Raw genomic sequence first — 10,006 nt, forward strand, 5'->3', positions numbered from 1 at the left:
AAGTCTGTATAAGGGGTCGACTTCTAACGACCATACCTGTTGAAATATGAAGATATGGATGGCCCATAACCTATTAAATTAAAGGTCTTCGAGTCTTATTTCCAAAGCCGCCAAGATTGTAATTTTTGGAGTTCGAAGTCAAAAGTTATAACTATCCTAAGACGGACTAGTACTGCAGGAATTTCAGGCCTGGATGGCAACTGCTGGAAACCTGGGCTTGGTGCTGCAGTGGCACGATGCGCCACTATCGCGCCAGGAACAAGCCTCAGTAGTTTGGTCCCTGGCGCGGCGCGCCACTACAAGATGTGCAGGATTTTCAAGCCTATTTTTCAGAACCCAGAAAATATAGGCTTGGCGCTGTAAGGGCGCGACGCGCCACTATAGTGCCATAAAACAACCTCAGTAGTTTGGTCCTTGGCATGACGCGCCACTATCAGATGTGCAGGTTTTAAGCCTATATTCGACTTGGCGCCGCAGTGGCGCGATGCGCCACTATCGCGCTAAGAGTATTTTAGCCGTTTTTCCAGATTTTTAGAGGAAGGGAAAATTGGGTATTTCCCCAAATTATATATACACAAGCCTTGAACGTTTTTGGACCATTTTTACAGTTCCACTCTCTCTCTAAAAGGCCTAGAAATCCCCTCTCTTCTCCTTCCAATCCTTTTCCAACAAGGATTACCTTCAAGAACTTCAAGATTCAAGCTTTCCATTAAAGACCCAACATCAAGATTTCTTCAAAGTCTTCACCAAGGTATGTAAGTCTACTCAAAGCATGGGTTGAGTCCACCCATGTGCCCTACATCTTCTTTGAGATTGGTTGTTCATAAGAATGAAGTTTAATGATAGAGTTAGGTCCAAATAGGCCCTTTTCATCTATTGCCATAATTCCTATTATGTAGATGTTGTGGAGCCAAGAAAGTGATGTGCTACTTATTGGTATGAGTTGATTGAGATGAGAGGTCGAACATATATTGTTAATTTCTTAACTATGTTGATTATGATAAAGAATGTTAATTTTCTTAAATATATTTCTTATCGTGAATTATTGATTTAAAATCTTGTAGTTGTGATGAGTTCCAAAAGATGTGTTAAATGAATAGAGGCATGATTGAATAGGTTTGTATGTTGTTATAAATGCATATTTAATCTACTCTTGAAAGATATGATTGGGATTGATCGGATAGTATGATTGGGAGAGGTTTGATTGTGATAGAGTTGATGAGTTGACAAGGTTCTAAATGAGACTTGTCGATATGATTAGATTGAGTTGATTGGATGGAGTTTTATGAGCATTGAGTCTTGGGAGGAGTATCGAGCAACGAATTGGGTAAGAGTAAGTAATAACTCGAATCCAATAACTACGTCGCCAAACGTAGGAGGGGGATTGAACCGTTAAAGTCAGATGCTTCCCCAAAATTATTGTCCTGACATTATAGGACTTGGTTGGATTGGATCCATGATTGGTTGATTCGTTCATGCCCTGGCAAAGTATGAACAGACGTGGCAACAACGTCGGTTTGTTATACTGTCATTGGCTCATAAGTAATGGTTGTCGGATAAGAGAAACTCTCATATAGGTCTTGATAGTACTCTGAGTCGGATTGGGTTGAATTGTATGTGATTGGTCCTGTCTAAACCATATTCTTGTTTAGACTTAGGACACTTGATTGAGTTGTTCTTCTTTCTGAGTTGAGTTTCCGAATTGGTCTGATTCTTTCAGATGTTGTTTCATCTTGCCATTTTACATACTCGTACATTCCATGTACTGACGCCATTTGGCCTGCATCATTTCATGATGCAGAGACAGGTACTAGAGATCATCAACCAACGCACCATTGAAGATCTACCCACTTCCAGCTAGTTGGTGAGTCCTCCCAGTTTCCGGAGGATACCGAGATTATCTTTATAGTTTTGTGTTGTTTCCTTTATTTTGATTGTTGGTAGACATGGACTTGTCATTGGCACCTCCTGGATTTATTGATAGAGGCTTCATAGACTAGAGTGTGGAAGTGTTGAATTGTCCATTTTGACTAGCTTTATTCTAGCTGATTATTGATTTGATAGATGTTTGGCCCTTGGCCTTATATTATGGTCAGTAGCCCATAATAGAGTCTTCCGCTAATAGATTGTGATTGAATGAAAGTGTGACTGGACCAAGTGGTTCGCTTGAAGGCCAGAAATGGCTTTCGAGTGCCGGCCACGTCTAGGGTACCCTCCCGGGACGTGACAGTTGCCAAATATAAAAAAAGACAAAACAGACTAAAAAGGAAAATAAGACACTTACATTGAAACGGATGGAGAACTTTGACTTATTTTATTTGTCCAACGTTCTATTCAAAAATGAGAAATCAAATGATACAATCCAACAATAATATCATAAGCAGTAATTTCATCCTTGAATTTAAAATCAAAAAACACCTCCGTCTAGCCCTTTCATTGATATTTCATACTGACACTCAGAGACTAGTCTTATATAAACGTCAATTCTATCACAGTTTATTTATCTAGGACTCTATGACAGCAATCAAATATTCTAGCAGGCAATAATTTGGCCAATGGAAACAACCGAAACTTTCATGTCATAACATTGTTAGAACCACGAGACCCCATTTAAGTTCTGAGTCAAAGGTGAAACAATAACAGAATATTTAAAATGGAAGAAAACTCTATAAGTTGTCTGTAACAAACAAAATAATAATCAATTGGGAAGAAAATTTACCAATTCAGACAAGTAATACAGCAAAGAGGGCCATGGAATAATAGATAGGAATGCAATGAGAAGCATTGAGGACGAGAAGATCAGGTATATTCCTTATTTCATATCACATTCCACCTAAACTGGACCGTTCATAACCTCGCAGACATCGGGAATCCAGATTTATTGGAGCATAAAGTACACATTTTAACTTCTTTATTTAATAATAAAGTCAAAGCATCTTGTAAAACCTAATTAAAGCATCTGGCATGAATTTCAATATCCCATGGACAGTGACCGTTTACCTTTTCGATATAGCCTCGCCTTGCTAGTAATAGGCGACAAGGCCTCGCCTCGCCTCTCACCAAAGGTGATAAGGCTCTCGCCTTTCACAACCCTGATTAGGCGTTATACGGAGCTTACAATATCATTTTCCTTATATGGGAAACCATTTCCAAAACAACTCAATATTCATTCAATAAAGCAATGAACCACCATAGTAGACATTACTCCACTTCAGAGACCAACTGAAGACCTCAAAAATAATACGCAACGAATTTTCAATAACCATTTGTTTTAGATTCAACAGAACCTCACATCAGTGGAATCAAAACAAAATTAAACTTATAACCAAAGGGGATCTAGCATTTGTTAAGCAGGTATATTATTTAGCACACACTCCCACATACTAAAAATGGTACTCCCTTCGTTGTGTTTTACTTATCCACTATATTAAAAATATATTTTCAATTCTATCACTTTTACCATATCAAGAGAAAAACATAATTTTTTTTTCATGTTCTACCTCAGTTTTAATTATTTCAAATCGACCTAAAACTAAACATTAATTAATAAGTATTCTCAGGGGTTGGAAATTTCAAAGTTGACAAGTAAAAGTGAAGTTGGCCCTCTGCACCAATTGACCTAATTAAGGATCTATCCAGATTACAAACAAAGAATCTACAAACTGCAATTAAAATGGAATACAAGATATGTATTTGCAGTTTTACAAATTACAGTATAAAAGGAAAAAGCAAGGGAGTAATTGAAATGAGAATACTTTTATTAGTATGTGGAACATGGACGAGGCATGAGTTTATTGGTTTAAAAGAAAGAGTTTGAGCTCTGGTAAATTTAAGTACAAAATATGAAATGGTTATACAAAAGTATTAGTATTATAACGGAAAAGTCCCATCTTCAGCCGCATTTGATTTCTCTTAAAGAAAGTAGGGCATCATGATAAAAAATTTCATGAGGTTAAATTATTTGGAGAAAAATTAAGTGGGAGGTGACACAAAAGTCTTGAAATAAAAAAAGGTTATAACTTTGATCAATCGAAGTCAAAACTTCTATTAATTAGGGATTAAATTAAGTTGGAGTAAAATGTATTTTTTAAAATTTTTTAAACTTTAATAAAATACAAAATAACCTACCCTCTTAACCTTCCTTAAAGAATCTATTTTCAATTTCACATTCACTTTGTTCTTCTTCCTCTTAGGATTCAAATCAGAGAAAAAAATTCTCAACTTTGAACATCTACATCTTCTTCTTCTCCATTTTCTGTTCTTCTCTGTTTCGCCGTCGTCGTCCTTATCATCGTCACTTCCCCACCGGTTGCTTCTCATTGTTAGGGTTTCAACACTTTTTAAAGGTAAAATTCTTTTCCTTTCTCTCATAGTTAGGGTTTTAATTTTTCTTGTGAAAATGATGATTTAGGTTAGACAAGATGAAGAAATACATAGATTTCATAAATTTTGCTGTTGCATGCCCTAATAAATATGTTCTTGGGTTGTTTTTATTGTGATGTGTTCTTAAATATGTTGTTGTTCTTTTGTTGTTGTTGTACTCTTTGTGAGAAAATATGTTGTTCTTGAAGTTGTTGCATTATTTGTGAGAAAAAAATATGCTCTTGTAGTTGATGGTAGATTGGTGTTGGTGATTGGTTTCTCAGATCTTGCTATGAATAAATAAAGCAGTTTTGCTAAGTAATTGAAATGCTAACAACTGTTGAATTTTCTGAAACACTTGAGTGAATCAGTTGCTGAAGTTTCTACAACAGCTCCTCTGTAGAAACTTCAGTAGTTGTTTCACTCAACTGTAGTAAATTAAAGAAGAAGAAGAAGAAAACATGAATTTTTTGGATTGTTCATATAGTGGTGTTCTCTTGAATATGTTTCTCTTGGTTGTTGTTGTACTCTTTGTGAGAAAAAAAGTATGTTTTTGTGGTTAGTGCAGGTTCTTGGTTGTTGTTCTGGTATTGAGCTTCAAAAATGTGCATCTGCTGTAACAATCTTAGAACTTGTTGTGAATAGATGAAGAAGTTGCTGAAGTTGCTATAGCAAGTCTGCTAAATTGCTAAATTTATTGCAGTTGTTGCTGAAGTATGTACAACACTGCTTAAGTCTATGGTGCAACTGCTAGAGTTTTGATAACAATTTCAACATTTACTGCAACAGCCGCTTCATCAATTTCAGCAATTGCTTTACTTTCATCTTTATTTAAAATGATTGATTAAATTTAATAAATTATTTTTATTTTGTCTCAGATGAGTAGATTAAATGGCTCAAAGTAAAAGAAAAAATTCTAGAAATGATGTTCGTACTAGAAGTTCAAAAATAAAGCGAATCAGTACACAAAAATAGGATGAAAAACAACAAAATAAAGACATGGATGAAACAAAATTGACAAATCTTGTTGAGAATATCATTATTGAGACTAAGGCATCGTCAAACCTTAGGCAACTGGATGAGAATTTGGAGCAGCCTATAGAAGAAGATGATGATTCTCGAAGAAGAGATGATTCATAATTTACAGAAATTGTTGAAGAATATGCAGCACCGCTTCAAACAATTGCATCTGCTAATATGTTTCAAAAGTCAGTTTGCAGCAGTTGTTGCATATGTTTCAGTAGTTACTGTAATTTGTTGATTTAATTTTATTCAACAATTTTCATAATTTATTAAATTTGTTAAGATAATTTTATTCTACGTGTAGTTTGCGTATCCATGGATACTTTCTACTAAAAGTGAGAAGTAGATGAATTTTTTGATTGAATTTGTACCTTCGAAAGTAGAAAAGCAAGACCCAAAATTTGAAAAGCTAGTGAAAAATTTGATTGTAGTGACGACCATTAGAAGAGATTTCTCTATGATTGATGATGAATTCAATGCTTTAAAAATTATTGGTGATATTCTAACAAATATTGCGGGTGATGCAACATTAAATGATGAAGATAGTGTTGGTGGTGCTCGTTGGTGGCAATTAAAAAGGAAGATTTTCTCCATTTGTAAATAGTGGCTTTGTTGATCTGAGTGGTGATAGTGGAAGATGATCTTCTCCATTTGTCGATAGTAATATTGATGGTGTTATGGAGGAGATATTTATATTTCAATTCATAATGAGTATATTTTTTATTGTTGGTATCGGTATCTCTAAGGTGACTTCTTGTTTTTGTGAATGTTTAAAGTGAACTAAGAAGATAAATTTATTGATTAAAATGATGGAGTCTTTAGAGCGAGCCACCAATACTATGATATCTGAAAAGGGTATCATGCCATCATCAAGGATTCCGACGTCATATGTTTTTTTTTTTACCTATAAAAGAGGAGAAGGGCAATTTCAAAAGAATTGATAAGAGCCAAGAAAAAAATAATAGAGACTACAAAGGAGCAACAATGGGTATATGATGCAGTGGAGATGGACTGAGGGTATTGTTGAGAAGTAATTTGTGCACTAGTTGAATAAAAATAATATATTTTAATTATGTTTTATGATTAATTTAATGAATGATTGAATTTGTTGAAATTATTTAATTATCAGTTGTTGTGTTGAATATTAAATTCTGCTTAATATTATAATTTGTTGAAATTATTTTTCAATTGTTAAATTATGTTGTAGCAACTATTAGATTATACTGAAAATTTCATAGTAATTGCTATAAAATACATCACCAAGTTAGCTATTCGATTAAAAAAAATAGCAATTGCTATAATATGCCTCAGCAAATTAGCTATTTGCTGAATTTTTTTCCATCATGAATTGCTATAAAAGGCCTCAACAAGTTGGCTATTTGTTGGGCTCTCCTAAAAATTACTGTAAAATACATCAGCAAGTTGTTACTTGCTGATTTTTTTTTTGCAATTGTTGTAAAATGTCTCAGCAAGTTAGCTATACTTGCTGAGACTCTCCTAGCAATTGCTATAAAATGCCTTAGCAACTTAGCTACTTGCTGAGACTCTCCTAACAATTGCACATGTAAATCAATATTTTTATAGCAAATTGATTATTAGTTGATTAGATCAATCATATCTAATGATAAATGAGGTGGTGTTAGTCCAATTTAAGATTGAAAGTTAGATTCAGTAGTAATCTTATACAATGAGAGAGTAATTAGATAAATAATATGTGATAAATTGAGCAATTGCACATATAAGTCGATACTGATTAGTTGGATGGATCAATTATATCTAATGATAAATGGGGTGGTGTTTTTCAATTTAAGACTAAAAATTAGATTCAGTGGTGATCTTATACAATGAGATAGTAATTAGATAAGTAATACGTGATCAAGTGAGCAATTGTAGATGTAAGTCGATATTGATTGAGTAAATTGATTATTAATTGGTTGAATCAATCATATTTATTGATAAATAAAGTGGTGTTAGTCTAATTTAAAACTAATAGTTAGATTTAGTAGAGATCTTAATTGAATTTGTTAAGCAAGTTAGCTTGTTACTAAAAGTGTTTTATCAATTACTATAAAATGTCTCAGCAAGTTAGTTACTTGCTGGGATACTCTTTGCAATTGCTGAAACTACTCATCGCAAGTTAGTGAGTTGTCTAACAGTTGCTAAATTTTTCTATAGCAAGTTAGTAGTTGTTATAGTAAATTGATTATTAATTTATTGGATCAATCATATCTAATGATAAATGGGGTTGTGTTAGTCAAATTTAAGACTAAAATCTAAATTCAGTAGTGAACTTATATAACAAGATAGTAATTAGACAAGTATGCGATCAATTGAGCAATTGCACATGTAAGTCGATATTAATTGAATAAATTGATCATTAATGGATGGATCAAACATATTTAATGATAAACGGGGTGTATTTAATCTAATTTAAAAACTAAAAACTAAATTCGGTGGTGATCTTATAAAATAGGATAGTAATTAGACAAGTAATATGCTATCAATTGAGCAATTGCACATGTAAATCGATATTGATTGAGTAAATTAATTATAAGCTGGCTAAATCAATCATATTTATTAATAAATAAAATGGGTTAGTCTAATTTAAGACTAAAATTTAGATTTAATAGAAATCTTAATTGAATTTGTTGTAGCAAGTTAGCTTGTTGTTGAAAGTGTTCTTGCAATATCTATAAAATGTCTCAGTAAATTAGCTATTTCCTGGAACTCTCTTAGCAATTGATGAAACTACTCATAGCAAGTTAGTGAGTTGTTGTGAATTGTTTAGCAGTTGTTGAACTTTTCTATAGAAAGTTAGTTAGTTGGTATAGTAAATTAATTATTATTTGATTGGATCAATCACATATAATGATTAATGGTGTGGTGTTAATCAAATTTACGACTAAAACTAAATTCAGTAGTGATCTTATACAATAGGATAGTAATTAGACAAGTAATATGCGATTAATTGAGCAATTGCACATGTAATTCAATATTGATTGAGTAAATTGATTATTAGTTGACTGAATCAATCATATTTATTAATATTTAGAGTGGTGTTAGTCTAATTTAAGACTAAGTTTGATTTAATAGAGATCTTAATTGAATATGTTGTAGCAAGTTAGCTAATTGCTAAAAGTGTTCTAGCAATTGTTGTAAGTGTTCTAGCTTTGTAAAATGTCTCATCAATTTAGCTACTTGTTGGTACTCTCTTGACAATTACTGAAACTACTCATAGCAAGTTAGTGAGTTGTTGTGAATTGTCTAGCAGTTACTGAACTTTTCTATAGCAAGTTTGTTACTTGTTATAATAAATTGATTATCATACCTAATTATAAATAGGGTTGTATTAGTTTATTTTGAGACAAAAAGTTAGATTCAAGGTGGGACTCTCCTACCAATTGCTGTGATTTTTATAGCAATTGCTGTAAATTGATGCAATAAATTAGTACAACATAAAATTACTTGAAATTCAATGTGCAATTTGTTGATAATTAAAGCATTCAATAAGAGAGTACCCAAACAACAACAACAACAACAACAACGATAAGATCAAAATAAAAAATAAAACAAATTCACAGAATGAAAACTGTGTTGATTATGTAGTTCTCGATCAATGTTTCAACCACATATATTATCTATTACAATCAACTCATATTGTTATTTTGTCCCCTTTGATGGAGTTAAAGGTATGTACCTATATTATGATTTTTTTGAAAAAAATTGTCATAATTTTCTTCTGTATCAGACTGCAATTTATTCAACAATTGCTGAAAAATATTCAACAATTGTTGTATCAGTTATTGCAACAGCTGAAACAACCATAGCAATTGTTGAATATGTTTCAGCAATTGTTGTCTCTATTTCAGTATTTGATGCAGCAATTGCTGAAATATATTCAACAATTGTTGCAATAGATGGAGCACTTACAACAGCAGTTGCTGAATATAAGCATCAATTAGTGCAGAAATTGCTATAAAATATTAGCATCAATTAGTGCAGCAACTACTAAAATAAATGCAACAACTGCTGTAACATACCCAATAGTTGCATTCGTTTCACCACTTGTTGCATTTGTTCTAATATCCTATGAAGCAATTGCTGAAAAATATGCAACACTTGCTGAAACGAATGTAGTAGTGGCAGGAATAGTAGATAAAACTCAGATGAGCAATAGATACAAACCAACAATATTCACTTATCAAAATGATCGAAAATCATCTCTCAAGCAATCCACAATACTAGACCAACAAAATTTAGTTCCAAATCGAATAAAAAGAAGAGAAAAAGAAAAGAAGTTATCTTCTCTCTTCTTTCTAGCACAATAGCAACAGCCATAAGAACAACAATAATACCAACAACAAAATATAAGGAGGAAGAATATACTACTCCGACTTTCTGAAACGTCTAAATTGGCTCGTACCTTCGTGATAAGACAAGAGAGTTATTAATAAATTACGAATTATGTGGTATGTCACATTTTAAGTGTTCAAGGTTTGTATATTAAGTTTTGAAGTTTAGCAGGTTGCAAAATAAAAGTTGGCGAAAATTATCATAAGTTCCTTTATAAAAATTTCTCTGAAATTTGGTTCAAATGTCTTGGAGCTTTTATCCTAATCTA

The 10,006-nt window shown here is 32.6% G+C and overlaps 1 long non-coding RNA gene across 1 annotated transcript; it reads left to right on the forward strand.

Moving 5' to 3' along the window:
* The first annotated feature begins 4,115 nt into the window (after nt 1-4,115).
* On the forward strand, nt 4,116-5,688 carry LOC129888881 (uncharacterized). Its single transcript, XR_008766749.1, has 2 exons — nt 4,116-4,346; nt 4,931-5,688. It is a non-coding gene; the product is annotated as an uncharacterized LOC129888881 (long non-coding RNA).
* The last annotated feature ends 4,318 nt before the right edge of the window (nt 5,689-10,006 follow it).

Source organism: Solanum dulcamara, chromosome 1 (genome assembly GCF_947179165.1).
Source record: "Solanum dulcamara chromosome 1, daSolDulc1.2, whole genome shotgun sequence".
Classification (NCBI taxonomy): domain Eukaryota; kingdom Viridiplantae; phylum Streptophyta; class Magnoliopsida; order Solanales; family Solanaceae; genus Solanum; species Solanum dulcamara.